Raw genomic sequence first — 13,899 nt, forward strand, 5'->3', positions numbered from 1 at the left:
CTAATTATTTTCTTAATAAAACCTAAGGCTTCAGCTATTTGCCTATAATATATCCTCTAATACTAACTTCTTGACCTTTTCAGTATTTTCTTCAGTCACAACTGATATCATATAGACCTCCCTGAGCGAGGACCTCATTTTTTAAGTCCAAGTAAAAAGTCGATATTTTAACAGGGCATGAGAATGGCCTGATTCGCCGTAAATACTTCAAAAGTTTTCGTGAGGACAATGTTTGCTCAATTTTCGTTTCGGCGAGCGTGTACACGAATAGTTCCGTAGTAAGTAAGTACCTATGTTTTTCGAAGGATTTCGTATTTTGTACGGAATATTCCAAGTTTAGGTATATTTTATACCTTAGGCCAGGGTTTCTCAAACTTATTATGGCTCCACGTACCCCTGTTAAAGTTTCTAGACGACAGCGAACCCCCCCCCCCCCAAAGAAAGTAATAAAATTGACTGTTGGAGAAACTAAGGTTATTTTTCATCATAATATAATCTACCTATATTATTTATTAATTATTTCAATAAAAGGTAACAAATATAGGTTAGAATCGTCTTGCCAAAGAAAATACAAACAACAAACTGAAACAAACAACAACAAATAAGTAACAAATCCAATCTTAATAATCTTGCCAGTTTTGCAGCCACCATCACGTAAACCTTCATCACGTCTAAACCACTGAACTAATTTAGATGAAATTCGGTATACAGATAGTTTGAGTCCCGGGAAAGGCCATAGGATAGTTTTATCCCGGAATGTTGCATAGTTCCCGCGGGATAGTGAAAACCGAATTCTACGCGGACGGAGTCCCGGGTAACGTCTAGTGATACATATCTGCATGATTTTTTTGTGAAATAAAAGATGCCTACTTAATTGTTACAGGGCAGGTTAGGTGTATAGAATTCTAGATAATGTACTTAGATATAAGAATTTTGTGCAACCAGCTTTCAAATAAAAAAACCGCATTCAAAACGGTCCACCAGTTTAAGAGCTACGATGCCACAGACAGACACACAGACACACATAGCGGTCAAACTTATAACACCCCTCTATTTGCGTCGGGGGTTAAAAATAGACATAAGTAACACTTCTTAAATTATATTGTACTATACACATTATACGAGTACACACAGAGAAGTTGGAATAAGATTCCAGAGCTGCCAGACATTATTTATTTTCTCATGGACTAAACCGGGGCAATTATATACTATGAGTACCTATGCATTTTCAACATAGGAAGCCGTGGTGGCCAAGTGGTTTGACCTGTCGCCTCTCAAGCAGAGGGTCGTGGGTTCAAACCCCGGCTCGCACCTCTGAGTTTTTCGAAATTCATGTGCGGAATTACATTTGAAATTTACCACGGGCTTTGCGGTGAAGGAAAACATCGTGAGGAAACCTGCACAAACCTGCGAAGCGATTCAATGGTGCGTGTGAAGTTCCCAATCCGCACTGGGCCCGCGTGGGAACTATGGCCCAAGCCCTCTTGTTCTGAGAGGGGGCCTGTGCCCAGCAGTGGGACGTATATAGGCTGGGATGGATGATGAATGGATGGTGAAACAGCCCCGAAATTAGTGACTTATTCATATCCATTCATTATTTAAATTATATTTAGGGGCTGTTTCACCATCCAAAGATTAGTGTTAACTGACGGTTAAATGTGATGCCGGCCATCTCGGTCTATTCGAACAAAACAAATAGAGACGGCATCACATTTAAGCGTCAGTTAACACTAATCAATGGATGGTGAAACAGCCCCTTAGTGTGAAATGTCAAAACGGCTATAGGTACGATGGGTACCTGCGAAGCGATTCAATGGTGCGTGTGAAGTTTCCAATCCGCACTGGGTCCGTTTGGCAACTATGGCCCAAGCCCTCTTGTTCTGAGAGGAGGCCTGTGCCCAGCAGTGGGACGCATATAGACTGGGACGAATGCTTCCAGCTTAAGTTGTGTAGATGGCCCATGAGGTACCAGATGAGAAACGAGAGTAGCTAATAGTAGAGCCCACTTATTTTTTGATGACTGATTCATCATCTCGTCATTATTTAAGTCCCAGTGAAGAGCACAGCCCTCCTCTTAGTGTGGGAGGGCTTGTGCCGCAGTTCCCAATTGGGCCCAGTGCGGATTGGAAACTTATCTCAAGATGTTTTCCTTAACGTAGCTCATGGTATATTTCAAACTTCGCGGAAGGTGCAAGGAGTCCACGACTCTCTGCCTGACATAGGTTCAACCACTAGGTCATCACGGCTTCGTTATTTAAACAATTATATATTTTTTTTGTTTAAAGATAGTTATAATTAAATATACTCAGTTAATCATAAATAATACAGAAGAAATTGCACAAAAATTATTAGTTACATAAAAAAAAAAAATAACTAAATTAAAACTAAAATAGAAACTAGTTCCTTAAAACTAAATTAAACCTAGAATTTTTTTTTAACAAAAAATGGAACCGACTAAAAAACCTCTCAAAAATTTTTCTACTATTTTGAAGTCGGTGCCTCAGCACGAGCCAGCAGGAATCGAACTTTAGTCGTCTGCCTCACCTACATATTATTATATTGGGCTTCAATCACTCCCGCTGGCTCGTGCTGAGGCACCGACTTCAAACTAGTAGAAAATTATTTTATTTTCAAAGTTTTTGTAGTCGGTTCCATTTTTTGATAATTTTTTTTTCATGGTTTTTAGTGCTTTATGTATCTAAAGTGCAGCTCACATCGATTTAATTTAGCCCAAACACGGCATGGACTGGTACCCACGGTCTTCTTCTTCGGGCCCTATTCACCAAATGATACTTTCTAAATTTATATAAATACTTGACTTGAGAGGGAGAGAGAGAGAGAGAGAAAACTATTTACACATAATAATATTTGATACACATAAAAAAACATTCGATGGAAAGAATAAAAAAACATAACATCGAATAGTATAAAGTAACTGACTTGGTGTTAAAAACGCCAAAATAGCTATAGGTGTGCTTATAAAATTTGAGAGTTGCCCTCGATTTCTCTAAGATCCCATCATCAGATTCTGACTTGGTGACAATGGGACCACCTCGGAAGTATGTCCTTTAGAACAAAAAAAGAATTTTGAAATTCGGCCCACAATTGGCGGAATTATCGCGTAACAAACATACAAAAAAAAAACATACATACGAATTGAGAACCTCCTTTTTTGAAGTCGGTTGAAAATGGCCTCTGTGGCATTGTGCGCAAAAGACGCGCAGCGTTTTCTCGTTGGATAGCTATGCTAATAATGCTTCCTAAATAGTAATAAATAAGTTTTTGACAAAAAATATTTTTATACAAGCTTTTTCCTAACTGTACTTTTTATTGACTGTACTTGCATTGTCATCCAAACTACATTTCCGTACCAAATTTCAAGTCATTACCATTAATCGTTGATGAGTTCCGTGCTGCGGAGACGATCCTGGCTGAACCAACAAAATGACACTAGGTACCATATTTCCATTCAATCCAACTACTGGAAGTCGGTCAAATCCAACTTGCAAGATTTGATCCGCACATACATACATATACGAATACATACATTGCAAGCTAAATATAAGCTTGGAAAATGAAAAAAATATTGATTCGCTATTGATAGTAATACGCATCATCCAAAAATGCTTAGGTATAAACCGTCAATAACCGACTATGACAATAGGAGGGAATTAAACGATTTTGTGCGAGTTGTACTTACGCAGGAATTAGAACAAATAAGAGTTCACACTTGAACACACAGAAAGCCACAGAGTCGCAGGGACGCACTCGACAATAACGAATATCAACTGGGTTTTATAAAAATATGAATGACGGCATCCGTTCATTTCGCAACTAACGTTTGGCAACCGATTCATTTCGCAACTCTAAAACTGTAAATATTTCAGTATTTATTTCAGGGCCATCGTGTAGAACCCTTTAGGCTAGGTAAGACTAGTTTTATAAAAATCCTGAAATAAGTATTTACAGTTTCAGAAACATTAAGCTGTTGCAAAATGAATCAGGTTGCCAAACGTTAGTTGCTGAACATTAGTGAACCATGAATGACTATCTGTTGCTCGCGACTTTGGCTTTGAAAAAATCGTTTATTGCTACCTATCCTCTGGGTAGGTACTATGCAATTTTACAGGATAAAGTATTCTATTATCTAAGTTTAGTGTATTGATGAGCGGGAAGCGTTAGAGGATAAATATTCAGCGCATTTGTGGCTTTTTTTGACATTAGTCATTAGTGTTATTATCATTTTGGCAAGTACCTATTATTAAAAAAGATGATGCTCAGGGTTATATTATTAGGTTAAACTGAGGCAATACTGATGATCAAGCTAGCGTGATCAAAATTCTTGCGACTTGTCAATCCGTTGTGGTAAGAAACGTGGGATGGTAATGACGTTTTACCGATCGGTCAAAACGCTCTAATGAATACTCGGACCCAGAAGTCGAAAAATAAAGTTTTTGGTAAAAAAAACATTTTTAATACAAGTTTTTTTTGCTGACTGTGTTTTTGTGTACTTGTATTATCACCCAAACTACATTTGCATACCAAATTTCAAGTCGATGCCATTAACCGGTGAAGAGTTCCGTCCTGTGGAGACGATTCTGGCCGGACTACCAGGGTGTCGCTACCAGATTATTGTGCTGTCACGCAATTTACATACCTAAGTATACTAGTTAAGTCAATCCAGTTACTGGAAGTTGGTCGAATTTAACTTGCTAGGTTTGATTACAGACAGACAGGTATGAGATGATAAAGTTCCTCTAAGTACTTACTCGTTGATTCAGGCATCACGGAATGAGGGATTAAACGGACACATGACAAATAATTAAAATACCACAAACGGGACTTATCACGCTAAACACACGAGTAATATTTACCTCGACGTTTCGACCACATTACAGTGGCCGTGGTCACGAGTAGACTGAAGTGTGGGTCAACGTCGAGGTAAATATTACTCGTGGGTTTAGCGTGATAAGTCCTAATAAGTTTAATTATGAGTGAAAATCACGAAAGTTTTAATAGTATTTTATGCAACAGTTGTATAACAGGGTTAAAAAAAGGTGAGTGGAGTGAGTTACGATGTGAGCTTTAGCGAACAAAATTCAAAATTTACAATAGCCTTATTTACAGAGCTGCGCCATTCCAGTCTCTGCTTCGCGAGATCTTCTCTATTCTCTTCAAGGTTCTGTGCTGATACTCAACCGACAGCCACTACAACTTTGTCATTCACCACATTTAGATTCACCACTCATCACTCATGTATCACAATTCTTATATAAGGCTTAGGTGACATTAGTTAACAGTTACAATTATCTGTAGGTATACCAAATTTGGAAGCCGTGGTGGCCTAGTAGTTTGACCTATCGCCTCTCAAGCAGAGGGTCGTGGGTTCAAACCCCGGCTCGCACCTCTGAGTGATTCAAAATTCATGTGCGGAATTACATTTGAAATTTACCACGAGCTGTGCGGTGAAGGAAAACATCGTGAGGAAACCTGCACAAACCTGCGAAGCAATTCAATGGTGCGTGTGCAGTTCCCAATCCGCACTGGGCCCGCGTGGGAACTATGGCCTTAGCCCTCTTGTTCTGAGAGGAGGCCTGTGCCCAGCAGTGGGACGTAAAGGCTGGGATGATGATGATACCAAATTTACTTAAATACGGTTGAGCCGTTTTAGCATGATAGAGCTTCAAACATAAATATCCAAACTATGCTTTGGCATGTAAAATATAGTAGGTTAACCTAGCTTGCAGTAGAGTGGAGTAGGTAAACATTTTGTTAAGGCCAACCGAAGATTGAAAGAAGCTAATGCAACAGCCAGATTTGGGACCGTATTTTCTTACGCGTTAAACGTTCGCAATCACATTAACCATAGTGAAGGCTAGAACGGATGAAGAATTGGGAGACCTAAATTATTATCTGTCTCAGTTCGACTTTGAGGTAATATATTCCCCAGGAAAATACAATTTAGAAGCTGATTGTTTGAGTAGGAACCCGGTGACAATCAAGATAAAAATTTGAAAATTATAAATTTTATTCAACTAAAAGATATAATAAATGATCAAGAAAAAAATGAAGACATAAAACATAATAAAGATAAGCTTAAACTAAAAAACAATATTTACTTAAAAAGCCTTGTCCTCGTCTTGTACAGTGTAACAGAAAGATGAGGTGAAAGCGATTGTAATCACAAGTGTGTTAGACAATAAGTTTAAGGCTTACGCGTGCAAAGCCACATGTAAAGGCTAGTATATATGTGAGTTAGCATAACCCTAGTGCAGCCCTGCCTCCCGAAGGCTGTGTCGTACCCGTGAGGCCTACTTCGGAGGCGCCGAGCGCTGCCTCCGCCAGTCTAACCACCACCACCATTGACAGACCACGTGCAGTATTATTATAATCAACTGCAGCGTGCAAACTGCAAGAGACGTTGCAGCCAAGGCGGAAGGTGAGTATATAAAGAATACAACAGTAAGAGGAACAGAAATGATACTGTTTTTTGTGTTTTCGTAGGTTTTACTTGGTTTTACCAAACGGTACTTATGTTTACCATTTAAAATTCAAATCTTTTTAAATTGCAATTCTTGTTATAATTATAACCTACTTTTGAGTAATTAACTTTATTAAAAGCGGAGCTTGGCACACTTGCACTTTTATTATTCAGTTCTGTGCTGAATTACCGACTGACTAGCAAGTAAAAACATAGGTCACTTTAAACGGGACTCCGTACTGCGTGACCCTATATTTTTGCTTCGTGGTAAAGTGTACAGAACAGAGGCAGGGGGGCTACTACGAAATACGAAAATCGAAGTTCGTATCGTACCGTCCCTCTCGCTCTCGTATCAAATAGTATAAGTGTCAGAGGGACCGCACGACACGAACTTCGAGTTTTCGTAGTAGCCCTGCAGAGTGCGACGGAAAAGTGAAGAGCAACCGACCAATCACATTAGCCGATGTTAGTGATGCCGGGTATCTATCGTATCAGTATCCGTGGATATCCGCAGAAAAAATCTTTTTAGGAGAACTTAAACCGGATTTTTGTGCATAATTTCATTAAATTTATCTAATACTTCAAAAATATTAACGCAGAGGTAAGTCGTCGCCGACTCGTCACTCGTCGCCGATTCACCGATCATTTTTGTCAATCCTGTATCTACAAGTATCCATGTCCAATCCAATTTCCTTTTAAGTCAATTTCGTCAATACTCGTTTGTCAAAATTCATAAAACCAAATTTGCAGTAACTAGAAGGCAAAAACTAAAATCTTTGCTCTGAGACTTTCAGGACTAAAAACAAAACCTTAATTTGAGCTGAGTGCTCATTATAATCTCTCCAATGAAGTATTAAAACAAAATAAAAAATTATATGTAGGTACTATGACTATGATGCAATGAACGTTGTAGAAGTAATTCAAAATGAGTCAAGCTAGTGAGAGATGTTTCCAGTGTTTGTTCAGTTGGTGCTATTGTTCAGGATAACCTCGTCTGATATTACGTGCCGCTATATGCCCGTCATCTGATAAAATAAATTTAAGTGATTTTAATTACACAGCTTTAAATGTACTTACTTGAAAACACACTGTTAAAAATATGACAATATAAGAAGCACGCAAAGTATTAAGTAATTTTGTGAAAAATTTAGTCACAGGAACTAACGTACCCTTCCTTAAATATATAGTAAACTTTTTTTTATCTGCAACAAGTTTCATTAACAAACTTTAACATATCGGATTCTCACCCAGAGAGCTGCTCAATCCGAAGGTCCATTAGGCGTATATTATTCGCGTATTAGCGTTGCTCCGTTGAATAGCAAGTCATGAGCAGAAGTGGGTGAGAGTTGTGGTTGGAGTTCAATGTGATGCCGAGTTAATAAGAGGCTGAGTATACCTACGAGTACATCAGTTAAAGCTCTGCTCATTCACTGCTGCTGTACCTACCTACTGTATTAAATGTAACTAAATTAGAATCTCGTCCGACGATGCGAAAATCTTTTTTGTTTAAATTTTAGATTTTGTTTAGCATGCGTTTTTCTGATTAAAACTAATAATATTTTGTAAAAAGAAATGCACTTTTTATCGAATGTACCTACTTACATTATCACCCAAACTACATAGAGATATTAAATTTGAAGTCATTTTGATTACTAGACGGGTCATCCATCAAGAACGTCACACATTTAGGGGGGGGGGGGGGGGGCAAGGGTCAGACGGTTTGTCTTGCAAAAATAGTACAAAACTGTACACCGTGTCCCAAAAATAGAACAAGATAGAATGGTTAAAGACAAACGAGGTAAAAGCTGATCAGTTACTCACTTTTCTGTTATTACAGCAATCGGAGGCATATCAAGAACAAGCAGTCATAGTGGATTAATCTGAAGTCAACCGAAGACATGAAGATGAAGAAGTGAACACTAAAGATGAAGACAAAAATTAAGGATAAGAAGTGGACAATGAAGTTCAAAACAAAAATGAAGACAAAGAAGTAAGCAGTGAAGATCTTCTCTGCGGAACTGTTAAGCGAAGTTGGTTTGTGACCGTCACTAACGGGCAGTGATATGTAATTTGCTCGTTTTGACGATCGCAAAATGAACTCGCTTGACGATATTCTACGGTGTAAAGCTTCAGATGAAAAAAACAAGAAAAAAGAGGAATGAAAAAAGACAATAACATCGGATAAATAATTTAGTAGCAACCAAGCCATGCACGGCGACGATGAAAGAAAGAAAGAATGAAAATACATTTACACGATGCACGGTGGTCATAATTTTAATCGTGTATATTTTAAGTAAGTACTTATATAGGTATTACTATTGTTTCTTGAGAATTAGGACATTTTGGTAATTGTATAGTCAGAATCAAAAGGGACTGTACATTTATAAAAAAAGTGTCCTCAATTTTTCATATAACTTTTATGTGCATATTTTGTTGCTAGAGTTTTAAGTGTAACTGTATGGAGAAATGTTACAAACCTGACTTCAAAAAAAATAAGGTCAATAGGGTCAAATAGAGTCACGAGACAAGTCATTTTAACACAATTTCATTAATCATTAAAAATAAAATAAAATTGACGTGAACATTAGAATGTTTTGAAGACAGCAAAGCTATCGACTTAAGTAGAGTTTGAAGGGCTGTATATATTAATGAAACAGCCGGTCAAATGATACTTATCATTGATAGCAATGTAAATAAATTAAAAAATACCGAGGAAGACAAAAAGACGCGAAGTTGTTGATAATACTTAACACAATGAAAAGTAGGAACTAAAGGACTTTGATTAGAAAAAAGTCGATTAGAACCTACTTAGCACTGTATCAAAAAAAAATGTGCTGATGAAAATGTTGATAAACTTAGTAATTAATCACATAGAATTTGAGCTTTTTATGATCAAGATACGTCCAACTAATTAGTAAAACATTTGAAGCAGTTTTTTGCCGTAAATTCAAGTAAAAAGTAAGAGCACCTTTTACTTGAAACCAAAGCCGCTAAAATTTACTAATTTTGATGACACATATCACTACTTTTCAACGGCTCTTTTTTTTATTCGACTGGATGGCAAACGAGCAAGTGGGTCTCCTGATGGTAAGAGATCACCACCGCCCATAAACATCTGCAACACCAGGGGTATTGCAGACGCGTTGCCAACCTAGAGGCCTAAGATGGGATACCTCAAGTGCCAGTAATTTCACCGGCTGTCTTACTCTCCACGCCGAAACACAACAGTGTCAGCACTGCTGCTTCACGGCAGGATTAGCGAGCAAGATGGTGGTAGCAATCAGATTACGTACACTGTACCAAATTTAAAAAAATGCACGCACATACATAGATCAAACAAAATTGTACCTAAATAAACAACAGACTAAACAGTAATAAGTAAATAGAAAAACTTAGAAATTATATTACCATACCACGTATTACCTACTGGTAAAAATGATGTCTGTTTACGAGACAAAGGTTTCACTAAAAATGTTTTAAATACGTATAATGAACAATAGTTTACATAAGAATTTTAAGAAGACAACACAGCTATCGACTTAAGTTACGGTTTACAAAATTTACAAATTTTTATGAGGCTCTCACTACTTTTAAGACGCATTTGTTTACACTGCACCAGGTCTGAAAAAATAAGGTACCTACCCTTTAAAAACAGAGTCACAGATAAAAATAATAAGTAAGTAATAACAACAGAATAAGCAGTAACACATAGAAAAAGCTTAAAAAATATATTGAAACGTGTTATAAGAAGAAATAAATTAGAAAACACAGATGAAGAAAATTATGCAATGTTGGTGACAATATTAACGCAATGAAAAGAAGGAACTAAATGACTGTGATCAGAAAACAGTCGATTAGAACCTACTTAACACTGTATTAAAAACATTGTGAAAAAAAACTAGAGATTTAGTAATTAACACAATGAAAAGTAGGAACTAAAGGACTTTGATTAGAAAAAAGTCGATTAGAACCTACTTAGCACTGTATCGAAAAAATGTGCACTGTAGCGAAAATGAGAATGTTGATAAATTTAGTAATTAATCACATAGAATTTGAAGAGCTTTTTATGATCAAAATCAAAAGCCAATCAATATCTATTTGTATTTACTACCAAATTCCAGATGACAATGCGTTCAATTCGTGTAGCATTTGAAGCAACTTTTTCGCCGTTAATTTAAGTAAAGTAAGAGCAGCTTTTAATTGAAACAAAAGCCGCTCTTATCTACTTAAATTCACGACAAAATTTACTGATTTTGATGACACTCTCACTAAGTACTTTTAAACTACATTTGTTTACTATGTACTGCACCAGGCTTGAAAAAAAAAGTAAGTAAAACAACAGAATAAGCAGTAACAAATAGAAAAAGTTTAAAAAATATATTGAAACGTGTCATTAGAAGAAATGATGTCGGTTCACAAGACAAATGATTCATTAAAATGTCTCACAAACATTAGTTTACATTAGAATTTTTTGAAGATTACACAGTCATCGACTTAAATACGGTTTGAAGGGTTGTATGTTAGTGAAACAGCCGGTCAAATCGTACTTAAAATTGATAACAATGTAAATATATTAGAAAACTCAGATGAAGAAAAAATATGCAATATTAGTGATAATATTTAACACAATAAAAATAGGTACTAAATGACTTTGATCAGAAAACAGTCGATTACAACCTACTTAATACTGTATTAAAAACATTGTATAAACAAAAATAAGAATGTTGATAGATTTAGTAGTTAATAACATAGAATTTGAAGAGCTTTTTATGATCAAAAGCCAATCAAAATCTATTGGAATCTACTACCACATTCACGGTCATAATACCTACATTCAAATCGTGAAGTATTTAAAGCAACTTTTTTCGCCGTAAATTCAAGTAAAGTAAGAGCTGCTTTTAATTGAAACAAAAGCCGCTCTTATCTCCTTAAATTCACGACAAAATTTACTAATTTTCATGATAGTCTCACTACTTTTAAATTGCATTTATTTACTGTACTTACTACCAAATTCCAGATGATGACACACCCATGAGCAAGAGCACCCGTGAAGCATTTGAAGCAGCTTTTTCGCCTTAAATTCAAGTAAAGTAAGAGCAGCTTTTAATTAAAACAAAAGCCGCTATTATCTACTTAAATTCACGACAAAATGTATTAATTTCGAAGATACTCTAATTGTAAAATGCACTTTTTTACTGTCCACTGCACCAGATTTCGTTTGAATGATAACTTCTTCGGGAAATCTGAACTTTTATACCCATTTTCTTAGTTTGAAAGTTATTAGCAAATTATTGTTTATAATATTTATTATTGTTTGCTGGTCAAGTGATAACGTACTTAATTGTATTTGTTTACATTAAGAAATTTGCTTAGTTTACACTTTAAATATTAATGATGTTTGGTAATTAGACAGATTAAATGCAACAGTAATGTTGAATATGTTTTTAGGGTTCTGTAGTCAGCTAGGAACCCTTATAGTTTAAGCTCAGAGACCGTTAGTACTAGAAAGCTGTAATTTGACATGAATATACATATCAGTCACGCCGACAAAGTGGTATAATAAAAAAAGTAAAAAAAATTTTTAGGGTACCTCCCATAGACGTAAAGTGGGGGTGTTTTTTTTTCGACTAACCCTATATTTTGGGGTATAGTTAGATAGGTCTTTTAAAACCATTGAGGGGGTTGCTAAGACAATTTTTCTATTCAGTGATCTGTTTGCGAAATATTCAACTTTAAAGTGGAAATTTTCATTGGAATCGAGCGTCCCCCCCCCCTCTAAAATCTAAACTATTGGGTGGAAAAATTTGAAAAAATTCAGAATTGTAGTAAATATATCAAATTCGAAGAAGCCGTGGTGGCCTAGTGGTTTGACCTATCGCCTCTCAAGCAGAGGGTCGTGGGTTCGAACCCCGGCTCGCACCTCTGAGTTTTTCGAAATTCATGTGCGGAATTACATTTGAAATTTACCATGAGCTTTGCGGTGAAGGAAAACATCGTGAGGAAACCTGCACAAACCTGCGAAGCGATTCAATGGTGCGTGCGAAGTTCCCAATCCGCACTGGGCCCGCGTGGGAACTATGGCCCAAGCCCTCTTGATCTGAGAGGAGGCCTGTGCCCAGCAGTGGGACGTATATAGGATGGGATGATGATGATGGATGATGTGATGTCAAATTTACAAGGAAAATTATAGCGGCTAAGATTGCTTGAGAATTATTAGTAGTTTCAGAGTAAATAGCAGCCTAAGGTATAAAATATACCTAAACTTGGAAGATTCAGTACACAATACGAAATCCTACGAAATCCTTAGAAAAATATTATTTGATTTTTTCATAATGGCTACGGAACCCTATTCTGGGCATGTACGACACGCTCTTGGCCGGTTTTTTACAGTAATTATACTTACTCTAATGACTTTTTACTTGTTAAGAAGATTTGATTCTTATCTGCGTTACAAAAATGATTTGTTCTGTTCATCAATTAGGTTTCTAATCATTAGGTAGTTTATATTTATTTAACTAATGATCATTCTAGTTGTGACTAGTGTAACCCTATCTCCTACCTCATTAAGCTATCACTGGACCTGTTTATGATATTTTTACTAGTGTCTGATGAAGCTTACGGTTTCAGCGAGTTTCGGCAATTAATTGATTGAATTGGTTTTTGTTTAATGTGCGCCCAAGCCAATTATTTATAGCTACATATGACTAGGTAAGTGTATGGGACGTGCAGGCAGCAGCACAGCAACAAGCTGCGATGAAATCACAAAGGCAACGAGGAAATTATCACTTAACGGAGACTCAGACTGTGCGTTTGTCACACAGTTGTAACCATAGATTTTATAATCTTACTAATATTATACATGCGAAAATGTTAGTGTGTGTGTTTAGTGTTTATGACTTCTTTTACACATTGGTTGACGACTAGATGGCCTAGTGGTTAGAGAACCTGACTACGAAGCTTGAGATTCCGGGTTCGATTCCCGTGTCGGGGCAGATATTTGTATGAAAAATACGAATGTTTGTTCTCGGGTCTTGGGTGTTTAATATGTATTTACTCGTAAGTATGTATCTATATCATAATACAAGCTTTGCTAAGCTTACTTTGGGACTAGGTCAATTGGTGTGAATTGTCCCGTGATATTTATTTACTATTTATTTATTTATTGGTGAAAGAATAACAGTGGTCGGAGAAGAGATGGCCGTTGGGGCCGAAACGTTCTTGAATAGAGACCATGGATCGGCAAGCACAGCGCAGGACGTCCACCGACGAGATGGTCAGATGAGACAGACACCCGTGGAAGAAAAAAAACTCTCTATCTTGGGAATTTCGAAAAACCCTGTACCTCCATGAACCGCAAAGAATTTGTTTACCGAATTTCAAGTTTCTAGCTGTAGTGATTTTTGCTGTGCGTTGTGTGT

At 36.7% G+C, this 13,899-nt stretch overlaps 2 long non-coding RNA genes across 2 annotated transcripts; one reads left to right on the plus strand and one right to left on the minus strand.

Moving 5' to 3' along the window:
• Positions 1 to 6,006: 6,006 nt before the first annotated feature.
• LOC141442166 (uncharacterized) lies at positions 6,007 to 8,384 on the minus strand. Its single transcript, XR_012452899.1, has 2 exons — positions 8,303 to 8,384; positions 6,007 to 7,506 (listed from the first exon to the last, which is right to left on the minus strand). It is a non-coding gene; the product is annotated as an uncharacterized lncRNA (long non-coding RNA).
• A 311-nt stretch (positions 8,385 to 8,695) lies between these two features.
• LOC141442165 (uncharacterized) lies at positions 8,696 to 13,354 on the plus strand. The gene is made up of 2 exons (XR_012452898.1): positions 8,696 to 8,774; positions 11,499 to 13,354. It is a non-coding gene; the product is annotated as an uncharacterized lncRNA (long non-coding RNA).
• The last annotated feature ends 545 nt before the right edge of the window (positions 13,355 to 13,899 follow it).

The sequence above is a fragment of the Choristoneura fumiferana genome, chromosome 25, assembly GCF_025370935.1.
Source record: "Choristoneura fumiferana chromosome 25, NRCan_CFum_1, whole genome shotgun sequence".
In the NCBI taxonomy this organism is placed as follows: domain Eukaryota; kingdom Metazoa; phylum Arthropoda; class Insecta; order Lepidoptera; family Tortricidae; genus Choristoneura; species Choristoneura fumiferana.